This window comes from Ahaetulla prasina, chromosome 10 (assembly GCF_028640845.1).
Source record: "Ahaetulla prasina isolate Xishuangbanna chromosome 10, ASM2864084v1, whole genome shotgun sequence".
NCBI lineage: Eukaryota > Metazoa > Chordata > Lepidosauria > Squamata > Colubridae > Ahaetulla > Ahaetulla prasina.
Window position 1 is genome coordinate 26,209,760 of NC_080548.1, and position 22,623 is coordinate 26,232,382.

Below are 22,623 nucleotides of genomic sequence, written 5' to 3' on the forward strand. Positions count from 1 at the left end.
AGAGAGACAGAGAGAGGAGGAGAGAGGGAGGAGGAGAGAGGTAGAAAGGAGAGAGAAAGAAAGGAGGAGAGAAAGAGAGGGAGGAGGAGAGGGAGGAGGAGAGAGGTAGAAAGAAGAGAGAAAGAGAAAGGAGGAGAGAAGAGAGGAGAGGGAGGAGGGGAGGGAGGGAGGAGGAGGGAGGAAGAGAGAGGGAGAGAGAGGAGAGGAGAGGGAGGGAGAGGGAGAGAGGAGAGAAAAAGAAAGAGAAAGGAGGCGAGAGAAAGAGAGAGAGATGGAGAGAAGAGGGAGAGAGAATATATCTCTGCACTTGGCCATCCAAGCTCCTCCCTCCTTTGCTGTTGCTTCCAGCTGCAGCAGCCAAGCCAAGGCGGGTGGCGATGGTGGGGCCAGGGAGGAGAAGATGGAATTTTTCCCTGGCTGCCAGCCAAAACTTGAGCCCAGCCACAGTGCGCCTGCCTGGGAAGGAGAGAGAGACAGGAGAGGAGAGAGAGACAGAGAGAGAGAGAGATGGGGCGCACTGAAGCAGTTATGGAAGGCGACTTGTCTTCTCTCTGTGCAGCCAGGAGCATTAACACCATACAGTCCCTCTCTCTGTCTCTTTCTCTCTCCTCTGATGTGCATGCACATTCAAAGCGAGAGAGGAGGGAGAAAGGAGGAGAGGGAAGGAGAGAGAGAGAGAGAGGGAGGAGGGAGGAGGAGAGAAAGAAAGAGAAAGAGAGGGAGAGAGAGAAAGAGGGGAGGAGAGAGAGAGAAAAAGAGAAAGCAGGAGAGAGGGAGAGGGAGGGAGAAAGGGAGGGAGGGAGGAAGAGAGAGGGAGAGAGAGAGAAAGAGAGGGGGAGAGGGGAGAAAGAGAGACAGAGAGAGGAGGGAGAGGGAGGAGGAGAGAGGTAGAAAGGAGAGAAAGAGAAGAGAGGAGAGAGAAAGAGAGGGAGGAGGAGAGGGAGGAGGAGAGAGGTAGAAAGAAGAGAGAAAGAGAAAGGAGGAGAGAAAGAGAGGGAGAGAGGAGGGGAGGGGAGGGGAGGGGAGGGAGGAAGAGAGGGAGAGAGAGGGAGAGAGGAGAGGGAGGGAGAGGGAGAGAGGAGAGAAAAAGAAAGAGAAAGGAGGCGAGAGAAAGAGAGAGAGATGGAGAGAAGAGAGGGAGAGAAAGAGAAGAGAGCGAGAGAGAGCAGAGTGAGGGAGAGAGAAAGAGAGACAGGGAGAGGGGGAGAAAGAGAGAAGAAAGAGAGAGGGGAAGGGAGAGAGAGTGTGTGCACTACAGCCACAGACAAGGCAAAAGGGGAGACGGGACCCTCCCTCAAATCACATTCATGGCCACGATGACCCTTTAGGGTAGCACAGTGAAGGAAGAGCAGAGCACTGAATCCTGTCACCCTTGGCAAGCTAGTTGTGTGTGTCTGTGTGTTTGTGTGTGTGCATGTAGGCAGAGAGGCAGGCTTGCAATCTAGCTCTCAAGGTTGTGGCCTTCTTTAGGAAACCTCTTTGATCTTGGCCTTTCTGATTTTTTTTTTTTTTTAAATGAAATCTCCAAGCAGGATTTGACGCATCAAGGTTGTTCACCCATGAACCGTAGATGAGTGAAGCGAAAGGCTATATATGCATCCTTGCCGAAGATCCTTGCCGAAGTAGAAATGGCAAAGGGGTGGAGCGCCCCCACCTCCAAATGGAGGGCATAAATCAAGAAGGGAAAGGTTGAAGGGAAAGCCAGGCAGCTGCAGATTAGAACATAGAAAATAACTGAGGTGGAAGGGACCTTGGAGGTCTTCTAGTCCAACCCCCTGCTCCAGCAGGAGACCCCTGGCCTATACCATTCCAGACAAATGGCTGTCCAGGCCCTTCTTAAAAGCCTCCAGTGATGGAACACCTGCAACCTCTGAAGGCAACTTCTGTTCCACTTCATCGTTCAGGGTTCCACCTAGAACGGAGGAGAACTTTCCTAATGGCGAAAGCAATTAACCGATGGAATAGCTGTTAAAATCTGTGGACAGGAAAGGATGCTCAAAAGACAGAGGAAAGCCACCCCAACGAAAGACCGATGGAACTCAAGACCGCTTGCATGGGCTTCAATGGTTGACTAACACGACTCTTCTCCTACGTTGTCCACAACTCTCAGTGACGGGCTTGATGGTTAATCCTCTCATAAAACCCTGTTTGGCTTCAGACCTGAGATTTCTTTCTACCTCAGTGGGTAGATTTCTTTCTACCTCAACTGGTAATGTTTAACTCGTCCACCATTTTGTTTGCCTATGACCAACCTCTTTTCCTTTCCTTTATTGAGGGGTCCTTGGTGCTCTCTGAGCTTGCTTGTTTTCTTGCAGGCGTTTCATTACCCAACTAGATAACATCATCAGGGCTTGTAAGGAACTGGGTTTTGCTGTCAGTTTATATTTTGGTGACTTGGATAGAATGGAAAGAGGGATAGAATCAAGATCACGTGAAGTGTTAGTACCACTTTATAATGCCTTGGTAAGGCCACACTTGAAATATTGCATCCAGTTTTGGTCGCCACGATGTAAAAAAGATGTTGAGACTCTAGAAAGAGTGCAGAGAAGAGCAACAAAGATGATTAGGGGACTGGAGGATAAAACATATGAAAAACGGTTGCAGGAACTGGGTATGTCTAGTTTAACAAAAAGAAGGACTAGGGGAGACATGATAGCTGTGTTCCAATATCTCAGGGGTTGCCACAAAGAAAAGGGAGTCAAGCTATTCTCCAAAGCACCTGAGGGTAGAACAAGAAGCAATGGATGGAAACTGATCAAAGAAAGAAGCAACTTAGAACTAAGGAGAAATTTCCTGACAGTTAGAACAATTAATAAGTGGAACGACTTGCCTTCAGAAGTTGTGAATGCTCCAACACTGGAAATTTTTAAGAAAATGTTGGATAACCATCTGACTGAGATGGTGTAGGGTTTCCTGCCTGGGCAGGGGGTTGGACTAGAAGGCCTCCAAGGTCCCTTCCAACTCTGATGTTATGTTATGTTATGTTATGCTCTGTCAGTGTCGGTGGGGTTGGCCTTAGAGGTTTTTTGGTTGGGCGGCTTACTGATGGCTCTTTGGCAGTTTCTTGATTGGGGTATGGTTTACTTGAGAGTTGGCCTGAAGTTAACCTTGAAGTTAATCTATGCTGATTGCTGGTGGAGAGGTGCTGGAGTCTTTTTGTTCTCTTTTGGGTGGGTTGATGGACTCTTTTGCACTGTAGGTAGACGTTGTTTATGTCTATGTGTCTATTGATGGCTGATTTGTCAAGAGTGCCGGGCTTCTAGAAATCCCCTGCCGTTTCTGGACTTGGTCTGGTTTAGGATTGTCTCATTTTTTTCCAATTGAAACGAGGGTTAAATCTGTCTAAAGAATTTTCATTGTGTCTTCTGACGGCCAGTTGGTGTGTTTGTGGATAAGTTCTGCCTGTCTTCTGCCTGTTCATCCTACATCGGAGTTGTTGCAGTCCTGACATCGTATGTTGCAGAAGGTGACTCCTGTTTTTTTCCTTCTGGGGTTATTGGGTCTTTTGGTTTGCTTAGGATTTTTTGAAGGCTTTCAGTTGGCTTGTGTGCTACGCTGATCCCATTGTTGTGTCTTGCCCGCCCTCAGAGCAGCCGGGGCCTTCTTACCTGCTCCCGAACACTGAGGAATGTATGCCTCCCGGCCCAAGTCCTGGCTCCATGCCCACACAAACTGCAGAAGAAGGAGCATCTCCCTGCCCCAGCCCTGACTCCATGCCCAGGCAAACGGAGCAGCTAGACCCCTCCCCCTCCTCCACAGCAGGTGAGCCTGAGGAGGGTTTACTCCCAACAACAGCTGATTGGAGTGACCCTCGCATCAGAAGATTGGAGAGGCGGAGGCAACAGAAGGAAGGGAGGGGCAGGCCTTAATGAGTGCTGAGTCATGGAGCCACACCCCATGGCCTATATAAAGGATCTACTTTCTGGCAGTCTCTGAGTCAGGCAAAAGTCGAACTTATCTTGCTGAAGTCACTTACTGGTCTCCTGCCTGCTCTGAGGACTTTGCTAGGACTTTGGGCAGAGCTGCAGAGGCAAGCCTGATTCGGATTTCCCTGACCCAGCCGTCAGCGGAGGAGTGGGACACGACACCCATGTGGTTGCAGTCGTCTCTTTGTGGTTTCTGAGATCTTGATCAGGGGTGGTATTCACTGACCATCGCTACCGCTTCGCAAATGTGAGTGCACGCAGAACATTTTGCGCATGCGCAGAGGGTAAAAAATGACGTTAGGACAGATAGGCGGAGCCGCCGCTACAGGTTCGCACGAACCGGATAGAACTGGCTGAATTGCACCACTGTTCTTGATGTATGGCAGTGTAATTCTTCTTAGGGTTTGTGCTGTTTTGGATTGAGTGGTCAGGGACTTTTTGATAAAGTTGCATGGATATCCATTTTTGTTGGAATGTGTTGTATAGCAGCGGTCACCAACTGGTGGTCCATGGACTACCGGTGGTCTGCAAGAAAATTTTGGTGGTCCGCAGAAAAATGATTTGCAATTTTTATAGTGCACTAAATCAGGGGTCCTCAAACTAAGGCCCCTGGGACAGATGCATGCAATGAACGTTTGTGTTGCTGCAGAGAGTCTCCCCATTCGGGGTCTTTTTGTGCAGGGCAGAGAGAGGCAGAAATTCCAACTTGGGGTCTGCTTTAGCTTTCTGGCTTTGGGCGAAGGCTGAAGGGAAGCGCTGTTGGTGGCGAAGAGCCAGAGGGCCTTTTTCCAGTGGGACTGCCTCATGGCCTGGAACTGGCTGACCATCTCAGCCCGCTGAGCCTTATGAATTTAGTGATCCCTGAGGTCCGAAAGTTTGGTGACCCTTGTTGTATAGAACAGGGGTCTCCAACCTTGGTCACTTTAAGACTTGTGGACTTCAACTCACAGAATTCCTCAGCCAGCTTTGCTAGCTGAGGAACTCTGGGAGTTGAAGTCCACAAGTCTTAAAGTGACCAAGGTTGGAGACCCCTGGTGTAGAAGCTCCATTTCCTTCTTCTGCTGTTCTGGATGTCTATGGACATTCTCAGTCATCCAGGTCAAAGGTGTTTTTTTCGAGAAGCAATTGGACTTTCAAGAGGCAACTGGACTTTCTTTCACCAGAAAGTCCAGTTGCCCCTTGAAAAGTACCTTTGGTTCTGCCGTTCTCTGTAGCTGCAGGTGTGTTAAAGCAGGGCTCTCCAACCTTGGTCACTTTAAGACTTGTGGACTTCAACTCCCAGAATTCTGGGAGTTGAAGTCCACAAGTCTTAAAGTGGCCAAGGTTGGAGTCTCCTGCTTTAAATGAAGTCCTTACACAACTTCTCTTGTGGGAAATTGGGTTGTCCCTTTGGTAGTGGAGCAACTGGTTAGTATGGGTAGGTTTTTTTTTCTTTCTGTAGATTTACGTTTCTAGCTTGCCATTGTAGTCTCTGCTAGTCAGAATGTCCAGCAAGGATAGCGAGTTGTTGTTTTCTTCTTCTCTGGTAAACTGGATTCTTTTTTATCTTTATTCTTCTCCAGCCCAAAACAACTATCAGTAGACTTGCTGGCTCTCTTTCTTCACTGCTTCTCTGGGATGCCCCCCCCCCCCGCAAGCCCAGTCTTTGGTCTGGCTGCTCCTGTCGGAAAGCAAAGAGGAACGTAATTGCGCTGAGACCTACCTCTGAAATCCCAAGATGGTCTTCAGGTCGTATGCACTGATGTTTCTGCTGCTCGGCTGCTTCTGGGTTTTATTACAAACAGACGGCACAATACAGTCAGTTATAAAGGCTTTCAAAAGCTTTCGGCCCCCCACCCACCCCCAGGAACAGAAATGGCTTTTCAGTCTGGCAGGAGGCAGATGGTCTTAAAGGTAGTTTCGCAGGTAGTGGACCATGGGACCTGACTATAGAAAGCTGCCTAGGAATTGTAAAGGTAAAGGTTCCCCTCGCACATACGTGATAGTCATTCCCAACTCTAGGGGGCGGTGTTCATCTCCATTTCAAAGCCGAAGAGCCAGCGCTGTCCGAAGACATCTCCATGGTCATGCGGTCGGCATGACTCAACACCAAAGGCGCACGGAAGGCTGTTCCCTTCCCACCAAAGGTGGTTCCTATTTTTCTACTTGCATTTTTTTATGTGCTTTCGAACTGCTAGGTTGGCAGAAGCTGGGACAAGTAACAGGAGCTCACCCTGTTATGTGGCGCTAGGGATTCGAACCGCTGAACTGCTGACCTTTCGATCGACAAGCTCAGCGTCTTAGCCACTAAACCACCTCGTCCCTCTAGGAATTGTAGCTTTCTGAAAACAAAGTTATCTGACAGCTGTGACAGCTGCTGAGTGGGTGCTTCATCATTGGAGGCCTTTCAGGAGAGGCTGGACAGCCACTTGTACGCAATGTATAGGGTCTCCTGCTTAAACAGGGGGTTGGACTAGAAGATCTCCGAGGTCTCTTCAACCCCATTATTGTACGTTTTATGTTGTGGTTGCGTTTCATCCAGAAGTGGAAGACACGTTCTTTGAAAAGGATCAGTACAGGTAGCCTTCGACACAGACATCGCTTGGAAGTCGATGATACTACCTGTAATCAGTGGTGGGATTCAAATCATTTAACAACCAGTTCTCTGCCCTAATGACCGGCTGGGTGGGCATGGCCATGCTGGGTGTAGCCAGCAGTGTGTGACAGGCAGCATTCACCCTCCTGGGAGCAAAAACCGGCCGGGGGGGGGGTGCTGCACCACACACACACCGACACACCAGGCACCCCATTTTGGGCCTAGTAGGCCTCCCTGCAGCCTCCTGAGAGAAAAATGAGCCGGGGTGGGGGGACGCTGCACCACACACACACACACACACACACACACACACACACACACACACCGCACCCAGGGGTGGGGATTCAGCCGGTTCGCACCACTTCAGGAGAACCGGTTGTTAACTTTCTGAGCAGTCTGGCAAACTGGTTGTTGGAAGAAATCCTTACGGCAGAGAACCGGTTGTTAAATTACTTGAATCCCACCACTGCCTGTACCCCATTTTGGGCCTAGTAAGCCTCCCTGAACTTACCTGGGAGACAAAACAGGGCGCGTGGGGACTCCTGGAAGGGGAGGGGAGGGGAGGGGCCAGCCAGCAATTTAACAATTGGTTCGCCCGAATCCTCCCGAACCGGCTGAATCCCACCACTGCCTATAATTATCTGTCCCCATCAGCCGCCTCTTCTTTAAGTATTGATATTAAAATTGGTTGCTCCCTTGGTTTTTCATATCCATTCGCCATAATGGGAAAAGCGTTACCAATGTAAGAAGTCTTATCACAGGATAAGTTATCAATAGTTATCAATAATAGTTATCTCTGATAATTTATTTATTTATTTATTTTTCGCATTTTTATACCGCCCTATCTCCCTAGGGACTCAGGGCGGTTCACAGCCAGATAAAATATACATATAAATACAAAATAAAACATCAATTAAAAAACTTATTACATAAGGCCGAATAATTAAAAATAGAATACAAATAATAAAACCCCATTAAAACCAAAATTCAAAATTTAAAATTCTAGTCCAGTCCTGCGCAGATAAATAGACGTGTCTTAAGCTCGCGGCGAAAGGTTCGAAGGTCAGGAAGTTGGCGGAGTCCTGGGGGAAGTTCGTTCCAGAGGGTGGGAGCCCTCACAGAGAAGGCCCTAATGAGAGAGAGAGACAGAGAGAGACAGAGAGAGAGAGAGAGCTGGAGCACAGTTCTTATCCATTCTGTCCAGGGGTGAAATCTAGCAGGTTCTGACCGGTTCTGGAGAATCGGTAGCGGAAATTTTGAGTCGTTCGGAGAACCGGCAAATACTACCTCTGGCTGGCCCCAGAATGGGGTGGGAATGGAGATTTTTTTTTTATTATTTACATTTATATCCCGCCCTTCTCCGAAGACTCAGGGCGGCTTACAATGTATAAGGCAATAGTCTCATTCTATTTGTATATTTACAAAGTCAACTTATTGCCCCCCCAACAATCTGGGTCCTCATTTTACCTACCTTATAAAGGATGGAAGGCTGAGTCAACCTTGGGCCGGGCTTGAACCTGCAGTAATTGCAGGCTGCTGTGTTCTAATAACAGGCTTCTTACCAGCCTGAGCTACCACGGCATCAAGATAGTGATTTTGCACTATTCTTCCCCTGGAGTGGGGTGGGAATGGAAATTTTGCAGTATCCTTCCCCTGCCTGACCCACCAAGCCACACCACACCCACCAAGCCACGTCATGGAACCGGTAGTAAAAAAAAACTTGGATTATACCACTGATTCTGCCCCCACTTCTGCCTTCCTTTGGAGGGCATGGCAGGCAGGGGTTAACCTTCCTAGGTGTGCTGAACCTATCAAAAGCTTAGCCACCTATTTCCTTTTGTTTGCTGTCCAAAATCAGTGGGAAATTGCACCACTGCCAAATCTCATAGCGTGAACTTCGGGAGGTCACAAAAAAGGCCTTTGTCTTGCAAGCTGCCCAAGGCAGAGCTTGCTACGCTGCAGAATAAGAACTTGGTTAAAATTACCCTTTGCTTCCCCTCCTTCCTTTTCTCTCTCTCCCTCCCTCTCTCTTTTTTTTACAGTCTCTGTTTGTCCGACTTTAACAGCCGCCTAATGTGCAACAATTGAGCAGGAAAACTTTCTTTGTCGCTTGCTGGTTTTGTTTTCTTTCTGTCCAGCGAGGAAGTGGTATTCTTCCTAACGGTAGGTTGAGGTGAAAAGTGGCGGAACAAAGTCACTATCTATCCATCCAAGCAAGTTTATTAGGAACAAGCTATTCCCCCCCCCCGCCCCTCCCGCCCCTGTATACGTACAGAATAACATAGTTGAAAGGGACCTTGGAGGTCTTCTAGTCCAACCCCCTGCTCAAGCAGGAAATCCTATACCAGAGGTCCCCAAACATGGCAGCTTTAAAACTTGTGGACTTCAACTCTGGTGGCTCAGACTGCAAAGACAGTCTGTTATTAACACAGCTGCTTGCAATTACTGCAGGTTCTAGTCCCAATGGAGAGGGTGCGCAATCTGGGTGTTCTCCTGGATGGACGGTTGTCTTTTGAAGATCATTTGGCGACCGTCTCCAGGATAGCTTTTTACCAGGTTTGCCTGGTCCGCCAGTTGCGCCCCTTTCTAGACCGGGATGCCTTATGCACGGTCACTCACGCCCTCGTCACTTCTTGCCTGGACTACTGCAATGCTCTCTACATGGGGCTCCCCTTGGGGAGCACCCGGAGGCTTCAGTTGGTCCAGAATGCAGCTGCGTGGGTGATAGAGGGAGCCACTCGTGGCTCCCATATAACACCGATCCTGCACAGGCTGCACTGGCTACCTGTGGTCTTCCGGGTGCACTTCAAGGTGTTGGTTATCACCTTTAAAGCGCTCCATGGCATAGGACCCGGATATCTTCGGGACCGCCTTCTGGTACCACATGCCTCCCACTGACCGGTACGCTCCCATAGAGAGGGTCTCCTCAGGGTGCCGTCAGCCAAACAGTGTCGGCTGGCGACCCCCAGGGGGAGAGCCTTCTCGGTGGGGGCACCTACCCTCTGGAACGAGCTTCCCCCAGGACTTCGACAACTTCCTGACCTCCGGACTTTTCGCCGCGAGCTGAAAACATATCTATTCTTCCGAGCAGGACTGGCTTAATAGGGGTTTTTAAATTCGTTTTAAATGGGGTTTATTTTTATATTATGTATTTTATATTTAAATTTAGGCCATATGGAATAAGTTTTTTAAATAGTTTTTTATTGTAATGTATTGTTTTACTTGGCTGTTCACCGCCCTGAGTCCTTCGGGAGAAGGGCGGTATAAAAATTAAATTATTATTATTATTATTATTATTATTATTATTATTATTATATTATTAGTCCCACCAGGCCCAAGGCTGACTCAGCCTTCCATCCTTTATAAGGTAGGTAAAATGACGACCCAGATTGTTGGGGGCAATAAATTGACTTTGTATATAATATACAAATGGATGAAGACTATTGCTTAACACTGTGTAAGCCGTCCTGAGTCTTCGGAGAAGGGCGGGATATAAATGCAAATAAAAAAAAACTCCCAGAATTCTCTGGGAGAATTCTGGAAGTTGAAGTCCACAAGTCTTAAAACTGCCAAGTTTGAAGACCTCTGCCCTGTATCATTTCAGACAATTTGCTGTCCAATCTCTTCTTGAAAACCTCCAGTGTTAGAGAACCCACAACTTCTGGAGGGTTGGTTCTGGAAGAAGAAACCACTGATGAATTGTTTTAACTGTCAGGAAATTTCTCCTTAGTTCTAAGTTGATTCTCTCCTTGATTAGTTTCCATCCATTGCTTTTTGTCCCGCCTTCAGGTGCTGTGGAGAATAGGTTGACACACACACACCCCTCTGCTTTGGGGCAGCCCCTCAAATATTGGAACCCTGCTATATTCATATCACCTCTTGTCCTTCTTTTCATCAAACTAGATATAGCCAATTCCAGCATCCGTTCTTCATAATTTTAGCATCCAGTCCAGTGGTGAAATTCAATTTTTTTTTTTACTACTGGTTTGGTGGGCATGGCTTGGTGGGTGTGGCAGGGGAAGGATACTGCAAAATCTCCATTTCCACCCCACTCCAGGGGAAGGATACTGCAAAATCCCCATTCCCACCCCACTCGGGGACCAGCCAGAGGTGGTATTTGCCGGTTCTCCAAACTATTCTAAATTTCCATTACCGGTTCTCCAAACTACTCAAAATTTCTGCTACCGGTTCCCCGAACTACTCAAAATTTCTGCTACTGAGTTTTACAAAACTTTGTAAAACTTTTTAATAATAATAAAAAAAAATTCTGCTACTGGTTCTCCAGAACTTGTCAGAACCTGCTGGATTTCACCCCTACTCCAATCCCCTAATCTTCTTTGTTGCTCTTCTCTGCACTCTTTCTAGAGTCACAATCTCATTTTTTTACATCGTGGCGACTAAACTGGATGCAATATTTCAAGTGTGGCCTTACCAAGGCCATCTAACGTGTCATTAATATTTCACAGGATTCTCTATCCCTCCGTCAATGCAGCCTAGGGGTAGGCACAGTGGTGGGATTCAGCCAGTTCGCACCACTTCGGGAGAACCGGTTGTTAACTTTCTGCGCAGTTTGGCAAACTGGTTGTTGGGAGAAATCATTAGGGCAGAGAACCGGTTGTTAAATTACTTGAATCCCACCACTGGGTACGCATGTATAACTTTGCTCTTCTTGGAAATCCACGGATGTATAGATCAGCTGTGCTTCCTCTCAGTGAGTTTGCAGAATTTGAAATTTCCTGCTCCCTGTACAGGAGGAGGTCCGATGCCTTTCACTGCCTGCTACCGAGCTGTTCTCTCTCTCTTGAAACATCAAAGGTCTTTGCCGACCCCATAAACCCTACTAAACCTCGCTTGGAGAAGCCAATTGCTCTCCGTAAAGGCATTAAACTTGATCAGCACCAGGGAGCAATCTGCCCTACAGTGAACCTGGGGCTCTGTTGGGGAGATTGAGAGATTCAAGCAGTACTCAGGGGAAGTGATTGGGCCTCCTGGAGGCCAGCAGGAGAGAATGCCCAAAAAAGTAATAAATAAATAAATAAATAAATAAATAAATAAAAGTTCTGGGACTGGCCTTACTTTGACGGAGTTTGCCTTGCGGTGTTTCTTCCACTTCTGTCCCCTGTTAATTACGCCCCATCCCGTTTCAAGCCAATGATAATAATCCCCTTTTATTCAGCATTATTTTCCATGGGTCCTTCCAATTGGATGGCTATAAATAAACCAGAGCAAACAACAGCATGTTAGCTTAGCAAGAAGTCCAGAAGACTGCAAAAAAAAAAAAAAAAAAAAAAGGAAAGGCGGCAAGTGGATCCTGGGCCTGGGATTTTTAAAATGGTGCCTCTCGCGCTTCAGATCAAAGGTGGATTTGAATAATATCCCTTGGTAAAAGTGGCCCAGCCTCAAGGGTCGTCCTTCTCCTTCTGCTTCCCTCGTCTTCCCCTTCCCTCCCCTTCCTTTCTTCCCTTCCCTTCCCTCTCCTTTCCCCTTCCCTTCCCTTCCCTTCCCTTCCTTTCAGTAACAGTATCAGAGTTGGAAGGGACCTTGGAGGTCATCTAGTCCAACCCCCTGCTCACGCAGGAGACCTATACTAGGGATTCGAACTGCCAATCTTTCTGATCGACAAACTCAGAGTCTCAGCCAGACACTAGTGAGACCTTTCCTTCCTTCCTTCCTTCCTTCCTTCCTTCCTTCCTTCCTTCCTTCCTTCCTTCCTTCCTTCCTTCCTTCCCTCACTCCCTTCCCTTCCTTTCAGTAACTGTATCAGAGTTGGAAGGGACCTTGGAGGTCATCTAGTCCAACCCCCTGCTCACGCAGGAGACCTATACTAGGGATTCGAACTGCCAATCTTTCTGATCGACAAACTCAGAGTCTCAGCCAGACACTAGTGAGACCTTTCCTTCCTTCCTTCCTTCCTTCCTTCCTTCCTTCCTTCCTTCCTTCCTTCCTTCCTTCCTTCCTTCCTTCCTTCCTTCCTTCCCTCACTCCCCTTCCCTTTTCTCTCCTTCTCTTCCCTTCACATCCCTTCCCTTTCCTCCTCTTCCCTCTTCCCTCCCCTGCCCTTCCCTTCCTTTCCTTCCTTCCTTCCCTTCCCTTCACATCCCTTCCCTTCCCTCCCCTCCCCATCCCTCCCCTTCCCTCTTCCTCCCCTTCCTTTCCTTCCTTCCTTCCTTCCCTTCATATCCCTTCCCTCCCCTTCCCTCTTCCCTTCCCTCCCCTTTCCACTTCTTTCCCCTGCCTTTCCCTTCCTTTCCCACCATTAGGAGGAGGATTAGATAAAGAAATTCACTGGCTTTGCCAAAAAGGAATTTATTATTATTATTATTTTCAAAAGAACCTTGGTTTGCTGGTAATCCTACCAGTTCAACCCTATTGGCCATACATTGGATTTATCTCAAGTGATATTGAGAAATGCCGTTCAGACAAAGATCAAGTTGCTTTATGTTATGTTTAAGCAGTTTCACTAGTTGGAGAGATTGTGGGGCAAGTGGAGGAAGGACAGGACCTAAATGCTCAAGAGATAGAAAACAAGTAAGGGCATGATAGCAGTGTTCCAATATCTCAGGGGCTGCCCCAAAGAAGAGGGAGTCAAGCTATTCTCCAAAGCACCTGAAGGTAGAACAAGAAGCAATGGGTGGAAACTAATCAAGGAGAGAAGCAACTTAGAACTAAGGAGAAATTTCCAGACAGTGAGAACAATTAACCAGTGGAACAACTTGCCTGCAGAAGTTTTGAATGCTCCAACACAGGAAAAATTTAAGAAAATGTTGGATAACCATCTGTCTGAAATGGTGTAGGGTTTCCTGCCTGGGCAGGGGGTTGGACTAGAAGGCCTCTAAGGTCCCTTCCAACTCTGTTATTATTATTATAGATTATTTCATAAATGATAATTTGGTGAGAAAGTCTGAGGAGAAGCATTTCAAATCACCCAAAGACATTCTGCTTCATTAAACTCCCTCTAACTCAAGGTTTCCCAACCTTGGCAATTTTAAGACACGTGGACTTCAACTTCTAGAATTCCCTCAGCCGGTTTGGGGAATTCTGGGAGTTGAAGTCCACACGTCTTGAAAGTTGCCAAGATTGGGAAACTCTGCTTTAATTGAAGGCTGAGAAATTTCTCTTAAGGTTTCCAAGTTCCTCTGCTTTTACCTCTTAGGATAAAACTGTTATTTTGTTAGTTGAAGGCTTCCGCGGATGCTACCAGACCAAAGAAATCAATTCTAGAATAGAATAGAATAGAATAGAATTTTTATTGGCCAAGTGTGATTGGACACACAAGGAATTTGTCTTGGTGCATACGCTCTCAGTGTACATAAAAGAAAAGATACGTTCATCAAGGTACAACATTTTCAACACAATTGATGGTCAATATATCAATATAAATCATAAGGATTGCCAGCAACAAGTTATAGTCATACAGTCATAAATGGAAAGAGATTGGTGATGGGAACTATGAGAAGATTAATAGTAGTGCAAATTCAGTAAATAGTTTGACAGTGTTGAGGGAATTATTTGTTTAGCAGAGTGATGGCCTTCGGGAAAAAACTGTTCTTGTGTCTAGTTGTTCTGGTGTGCAGTGCTCTATAGCGTCGTTTTGAGGGTAGGAGTTGAAACAGTTTATGTCCAGGATGCGAGGGGTCTGTAAATATTTTCATGGCCCTCTTCTTGATTCGTGCAGTATACAGGTCCTCAATGGAAGGCAGGTTGGTAGCAATTATTTTTTCTGCAGTCAATTCTATTTCAATTTCTGAAATCAATTCTAGCATTTTGGGTAAGAGGAAGCTGTTCTTAATTCCACTTTTCGTGGCCTTGGCTGTGCTTTCTCCTCTTTGAGCCCACCATGAAGTTCCTATTCAGTTGCATTTTCGAGGGCATTTATTTATTTTTTTAATAAAAACCAAACAAAGAACATTCCCAACCCCACCCCCCCCATCATTAATTCATCAATTAAATTTGACATCAAGCATTAGTAGGAAAATGCAATGCTCTTGGGAGAACGAACGGGAGGAATATGGCAACCAGCTGCATTGTCCCTGATTCACACTAGTTTTATTTTCGTTCCAGTTTGTTCCCTTCTGTTTGAGATTTTCTCCTCTTTTTGAGCTCTTCTCTCTCTCTCTCTCTCTCTCTCTCTCTCTCTCTTTGATTCCTTCCTTTTAATTTACAACAGTCCATTCAGTGACCCGGTTCGAAGTTACAACGGGACTGAAAAATCTGACTTACGACCATTTTTCACACTAACAACCATTGCAGTATCCCCATGGACATGTGGTCAACGTTCAGATGCTGGCGTTCAGACTGACTCATCTTTATGACGGTTGCAGTGTCCCTGGGTCATGTGATCCCTTTTTTTTTTTTACGACCTCAGCCACCACTGTTATCAACTGCTGTGATTCACTTAACAACTGAGGGAAGAAAATGGGGCAAAACTCACTTAACAAATGTCTCCCTTAAGAACAGAAATGTCGGGCTCAATTGTGGTCATACGTTGAGGACTACCTGTAGTTTACACACACACACACACACACTCACACTCAAATTATCAGAAAGGCAAATCCATGTGCCATCTCACATTATATAATTTGGGATTCTTGATGAATGTATTTTTTTTTATGTACACTGAGAGCCTATGCACCAAAGACAAATTCCTTGTGTGTCCAATCACACTTGGCCAATAAAGAATTCTATTCTATTCTGTTCTATTCTATTCTATTCTATTCTATTCTATTCTGTTCTATTTCTATTTCTATTTCTATTTCTATTTCTATTTCTATTTCTATTTCTATTTCTATTTCTATTCTATTCTATATTATACTGTACTGTACTATACTATACTATACTATACTATACTACACTACACTACACTATATTATACTATACTATACTATACTATACTATACTATACCATACTATACTATACCATACTATACTACTATACTATACATACTATACTAATTCTATTCTATAATACACTACACTATACTATACTAGTATAGTATGGTATAGTATATATAGTATAGTAGTATAGTATAGTATATAGTATAGTATAGTATAGTATAGTATAGTATAGTAGTTACTATTTCTATTCTATTCTATATTATACTGTACTGTACTATGCTATGCTATACTATGCTATACTATACTATTCTATTCTATACTATGCTATACTATACTATGCTATACTATGCTATACTATACTGTACTATACTATATATAGTATGGTATAGTATAGTATAGTATATATAGTATACTAGTTACTATTTCTGTTCTATTCTATTCTATGCTATACTATGCTATACTATACTGTACTATACTATTCTATTCTATACTATGCTATACTATATAGTATGGTATAGTATAGTATAGTATACTAGTTACTATTTCTATTCTATTCTATTCTATGCTATACTATGCTGTGCTATACTATACTATACTATACTATGCTATACTATACTATACTAATTCTATTCTATACTATACTATATAGTATGGTATAGTATAGTATAGTATAGTATACTAGTTACTATTTCTATTCTATTCTATTCTATGCTATACTATGCTATGCTATACTATACTACACTACACTACACTATACTATACTATACTATACTAATTCTATACTATACTATGCTGTATGGTATAGTATAGCATAGCATAGTATAGTATAGTATAGTATAGTATAGTATAGTATAGTATAGTATAGTATAGTATAGTATAGTATAGTAGTTACTATTTCTATTCTATTCTATATTATACTGTACTGTACTATACTATACTATACTAATTCTATTCTATAATACACTACACTACACTACACTATACTATACTATACTATACTTTACTATTTCTATTCTATTCTATTTCTGTTTCTATTCTATTTTTATTTCCATTTCTATTCTATATACCCTGACTTTTAATCCAGCAGGAATCATTCCAGAAAGGATAATTCAACCAAAGTCAATGGGGAAGCCAGATCCATTTAACAACTGTGGCAAGAAAGGTCATAAAATCAGGCAAACCTCACTTAAAAAGTGATTTGCTAAGCAACAGAAATTTTGGGCTCAATTGTGGTCGTAAGTCGAGGATGAACCCTACTTCCCCTTCTGCTCACCCGTGGTTTGCCAAGCATAATAATCTCATGGTGTTAGGTTACCATTGAGTAAGCTTAGATGCTAGGCCAAGGAATATTACAGGGTGTTAAAGCATCACTTTTAAAAGCTAGTCCCCTTCTTTGATAGCTGCCTACTTCCTGATCCAGAATACCAAGGAAAGCAGGAAGAAAGCTATAGATGGGAGGTAAGCAAGGGATGTGCAGTGATTTTTAATAAGGAAAGCAAAATTATACGGTCCGTTGTTGAATAGGGATTTGAAATAACCAAGTCTGATTCAACACTTTAAGCATACGTATACTCACTTCTGTAAATTAAACACACAAGACACATATATAAAACAGAAGATGAAAAAAACCTAAGTGCATCATAACCATTATGTGAAGTGATGTGTACATAATCCCAGGTGCAAAGGAATGTATACCGCACAATTATCACACCTTGAAGAAACATTATATAGACATTAGTCTCTATATATGATTAATCTGCTTCTCAAAGAAATGACTCGAACCATCGCAACAGACGTTGAAATGTCCAACAAACGTAAATTGGAACGGAAACAGCACAGGCTAAGCAAAATAACAAGGCACACGCAGAAGGCTGAAGTACAAGTGGTCCTCAACTTACAACAGTTCATTTAGAGACAGTTCAGATTTATGACACACACAAAAAAAAGTGAGTTAAGATGGTTTTTCACACTCTTACAGATTCCCCACCAATGATCAAAATTCAGAACTGGTTCATATTTTTGACGGTTGCACATGTCCCTGGGTCACGTGATCCGCTTTTGCGACCTTCTTTCAAGGAAAGGCAATGGGGGAGCCCGATTCACTTAACAACCGTGTTACCAACCTGACAACTGAATTGAGTCACTTAGCAGCAGCGGCAAGAAAAATCGTAAAAAAGGGGCAAAACTCACTTAAAAATTGTCTCACTTAGCAACATAAATTTTGGGCTCGACTGTTGGTCAAAAGAAGAGGATTCTCTGTACAAGCCACACGCTACTCCTCAGAGTGTTGTAAAAAGCAATGTTTCTTGACCCTGGGAACTTTTAAGATGTGGGGATTTCAGCTCCCAGAATCCTTAAAGCTTTCTAGAAATTTCAGAATTCTCCAGCTCCCATGTAGGCTGGGTAGAAAGCACGCTTGGCCTTAAAAGGAGGCCCTGTGACGAGGCCAGACATAAATGTGGGTTTTCCCCCCTTCATCACCACCCAACATTACAGGGGGGCTACAGTGCTTGCCTTTAAATCTTTTTGAAGTTTAGGATCCAGGTTTTGAAGGCCCATAATCCTCAGCCTATTTATTCAGCTTCAGAGGAACTCCCCCAAAATGCCATCTGATAGGAGCTGGATGTGACCAAGAAATAGTTTTTTGCGTATTAGCGCCCATTTATGAAATTATCCACCACCACCCACCGTCTTAGGAAACGGTGAGTTCTAGTCCTGTCTTAGGTATTAAAGCTGGCTGGGTGATTTTAGGCCAATCACAAGATTGTGAGTTCTAGTTGCGCCTTAGGCATGAAAGTCAGCTGGGTGACTTTGGGTCCATCACCCGGAGACGGTGAGTTCTAGTCCCACTTTAGGCATGGAAACCAGTTGGGTGACCTTGGGCCAAACACAAGATTGTGAGTTCTAGTCCGACCTTAGGCATGAAAGTCGACTGGGTGACCTTGGGCCAATCACCATATGAAAACCAGTGAGGTGACCTTGGGCCAATCACAAGATTGTGAGTTCTAGTCCCGCCTTAGACATGAAAACCAGTTGAGCGACATTGGGCCAATCGTGAGATTGCAAGTTCTAGTCTCGCTTTCGGCATGAAAGTCGGCTGGATGACCTTGGGCCAATTATGAGATTGTGAGTTCTAGTCCTACCTTAGACATGATAGTTGGCTGGTTGACTTTGGGTCAATCACCAGGTGACGGTGAGTTCTAGTCCCGCCTTAGGCATGAAAACCAGTTGGGTGAGCATGGGCCAATCACGAGATTGTGAGTTCTAGTCCCACTTTAGGCATGAAAGTCGGCTGGGTGACCTTGGGCCAATCACCAGGAGACGGTGAGTTCTAGTCCCACCTTATGCATAAAAGCCTGCTGGAGGGACTTTGGGCCTGCTCCTCTTTCACAGCCCAGTCCACCTCACAGGTTTGGTGTTGTGGGGGAAATAGGAGGCAGGAATAGTAAGTACGCTTGTTGCCTTGAGTTGGACAAAGCATTTTATATAAAGAAGGTGGGACAAAAAATATAATAATGCAGTAATAACAACAAAACGTTGAGAGAGGTTTTTTTGGCTTTTAAAAAACGATTCTTTCTCTAGTCTTTAATATCCCATAGCGAGACAGATTACATCCTTTGTTTTTGAAACCTTATCAGCTTTGTGGAAGGGTAATAGTTTCCCAGAGAAAAATAAAAATGATGTCATCTAATCCCTCCTCTACTTCCCCCCCCACACCTCCCGCCTCCCAGCAACTTTTTGAGAAATGAAACCATTTGAATTAAGCAATCCTATCCATGGACCTTACACCAAGTTCAGCGTTCCTCATTTAAATTGCTATTTTGCGTTACTTGCCGTTTGATATATTTATTTAATTTATACGGCCACCCAGCTCAACGTGGGACAACCGCCCCCACCCCGCGCAGCAAAATATCTTCAAAACTAAAATAAGAAAGAAAGGGGAAAAAAATCCCATCACAAACGCAAAAAAAGCTTATTGTTTCAATTTTCTTTTTAATCAGCCACCCACAATCCTGCAATTGAGGAGAGGGACCAAGCAAATTACATCAAAACAAACAAACAAACTTCCATTGGACAAGTTTGCTTCCTGCCCAGTTTTTTTTAAAGTTTGGTAAGAAACAGACATTAACTCCCGCTGCAGTTTCAGGCATCTGCTTCTAATGTGAATTTGCTCCTATTCTCTAGAGACAAAAGAATAATGGGATTTAGAAATGTAGATTGAATTACTACAGGACAGAAATGTGTAATTGAGCTACAAGGCTTCTTCGCTCCCATTTTTTTTTTTAAAGAGGCTAATCCCAGGTGTTCACAGTGGGAGGTGTCAAAAAAGTCAAAATGGTGGCCACCCATTGGAGCCCCTCCCCTTTTTAAAGGGACACGGCGCTCTGGCTATTCGTAAATACTTTTCAACTAACTTGGCACATATAGAAAAGAGCAGGACTTCAAAAATCATGTGGCTGAAGCCATTTTGATTTTTTCTCCCTTTTTTGTATCCCCTTTGAATCCGGTTAGAGAAGGGTTCTGTTTCCAACCGTTCTTTCCTTAAAACCTGTGTTTTATTTCAATGTTTCCTTCAGGTTTGTTGCCGCGTGTACGTAAGAGAGGTGTGTGTGTTTAAGTTATTGCTTAGGCCAGTGCTTCTCAAGGGAAGTTTGAAGATGTCTGGACTTCGACTCCCAGAATTCCCAATGCTGGGGGGGGGATTCTGGGAGTTGAAGTCCTCATATCTTGGTTTATAAGACATATTTTCCTGCCTTTTAAATCATTTTGTGTCTCTCCTCGCTATGTCAAGTCAAAAGGCTTTTACAATGCAAACACTGCACTTATTTATTTTTTAATACAGAATGATGCTTCTCATTATGAACTGGGATCTTGTTGCCTAAACCAGGGGTCTCCAACTTTGGCAACTCTAAGCCTGGAGGACTTCAATTCCCAGAAAGCTTTGCTGGCTGGGGAATTCTGGGAATTGAAGTCCTCCAGGCTTAAAGTTGCCAAGGTTGGAGACCCCTGGTTTAGGCAGCAATCTGTCCCATGGAAGGTTTTAAAAAAATATGTCTAAGCATGTTCTAACTTTAAAAAGGACCCTCATCCAGCTGGGATGAGCTAATTAGATCCTATGTCAGAATTTGCAAATCCAAAGGAGGAGGTATAGACACCAGGTGGAAAGCGATTCGTTTGGGATGGATCTAGCGGGCTAGATTCCAGATCTTCCCCTTGCAGGTTGTTCGAGGGGGGGGGGGAAAGGGAGGGGGGGTTGGAGAGCAACTGATCCACCCAGATGGATCACCAGAGCAGTTTTCGGATTTCCTTTGGCGAGACAAGACAGGCAGACGGCTTCCCCATCCAGGACTTCTGCCTTAACCGGGTGGTACCTTTTTTCTTCCCGATTGCACCTGGCATGGAAACATCAGGGAGGGTAGGGAGGGAGGGTGGGAGGGGTGATGCTGGATCGTGTCTCGTCCTCTCTCTCTCCCCCTCTACTTTTACCTATGTGTTGGGACCAGAGGTGCTATTCAGCAGGTTCTGACAGGTTCTGGAGAACCGGTAGCAGAAATTTTGAGTAGTTTGGAAAACCGGCAAATACCACCTCTGGCTGGCCCCAGAGTGGGGAGGGAATGGGGATTTTGCAGTATCCTTCCCCTGGAGTGGGATGAGAATGGAGATTTTGCAGTATCCTTCTCCCAGGAGTGGGGAGGGAATGGAGATTTTGTAGTATCCTTCCCCCCTGCCACGCCCACCAAGCCACGCCCACAGAACCGGTAGTAAAAAAAATGGGATTTCACCACTGGTTGGGACGGAGCATGAAACGGAGGCGGGAAGGACGGCTGAGCAAGAGAAGGCAGCCTTTGGAGCGAAGGGCGCTCCGCACATGCCCAGAGGCACTCTCGCCAAGCCTGCGCTTCCTCCCAAAAAAAAAAAAAAAAGGCTTCCAATTCGGGGAAAGCTGGGGGGGGGGGAGAAACAGCCTCGGTGGCGGAGCCCCCTTTATAAACCACGATTAAAAAAACTCCCACCGTCCTCACCCCCATGGCTTCCAAACGCTGCATCGTTCGACGACGACGACCCCCGGGAATGGAAAGAGGGAGGAGAAGAGAAAAGCAACCTGGGTTGGGTGGGTGGGTGGGGGACTGGGATCCAGCCGGCTGACCCTCTCTCTTCCACCCACCCCAGGCAGGCAGGCAGGCAGGCAGGCTGGCTCAACCTTCCTCCTTCCCGGCAGGCTGCGGAGGGCAGCCGCCCCCACCCAAACACCCCCCCCCCCGCCCTCCTCTTGGAAGTGTGCATTGCGGACGGAGTATCGCGGGTTGGTGGAAATGCAACGGATCCCGCACTTGCCGAGCTCCGGCTGGCTTCTCGCGATCCCCGCAGCGGCCAAACCCGCCAGCCGGAGGCGAGGCAGGGAAGGAAGGAGGCAAAGCCAGGCAGGCAGGGAGAGAGAGAGAGAGGCTGGCTCGGCTTTCCTTTCTTCGCTCCCCCCCCCCACAACTCCCACCGCCCCGCTTTTTCCGGGAGGGGGGGGTGCAATCTCACACCCCTCCCGCCGCTCTCTCTCTCTCTCCCCCCCCACCCCTTTCTCCAACCAATGACATCACCAGCACCCCCAAAGAGGCCCTCCCAGCATGCAGCGCTGGCGGGCCCCGGAGACTGGCTCTGGTTGCCGGTGGAGACGCAGAAGAGGCGGCGGCGGCGGCGGCGGCGTTGGAGGAGGAGGAGGAGGAGGAGGAGGCAGCGGCGGCGGCGGCGGCGGCTCGGTCGGGCGCCCTTGCAGGTGAGTGCGCGGCGAGGGTCGCCATCCAAATGCTGGGGAGGGGAGGGGAGGTGCGGGGGTTTCCACAGCGGAGGAGCCCTGCGCCGCCGCTTTGCTTCTGCTTGTCCGTCCGTCCCCAACCGGGGCGCTAAACGGGGTCGGGGGAGGTTTCCGCAGGAGCCCAGCCCCCCACGCCTCTTGCCTCGCTCGCCTTCCCGGGCTGGCTAAGCACATCCCGCCCCGCGCGGGTTTGGTTCGTCAGGGCCCGATCCACCACCACCACCCCGGTAGACCCGCCGCGCGACCCTCCCGTCTTTCGGTCCCTTTCCCAGAGTAAGATCGACGCCCCCACACACACACTTGCACCGCAAGGACCTAGGGCAGCCCCTCCCATTCTGTCATTCGCCTTTTCTTCCCACCCCCATCAAAGCCCCTCCTGCCGAGCCCCCAAATTGGGAATTCCTCCTTCCCGCTTCTCATCACCTCCCCCACCTTTTCACCTTTCTGATTCCTTCCAAGTGGGAGAGAGAGAGAGAAAA

General features: G+C 46.1%; 1 protein-coding gene across 1 annotated transcript in view; it reads left to right on the plus strand.

Annotated features, from left to right (window-relative positions):
• Nucleotides 1-22,046: 22,046 nt before the first annotated feature.
• SPACA6 (sperm acrosome associated 6) overlaps nucleotides 22,047-22,623 on the plus strand; it is an 87,122-nt gene continuing 86,545 nt past the window's right edge. Inside the window, exon 1 of the mRNA XM_058195613.1 lies at nucleotides 22,047-22,105. The gene's annotated coding sequence lies outside the window, so the exon portion shown is untranslated. The remainder of the gene's footprint in view (nucleotides 22,106-22,623) is intronic.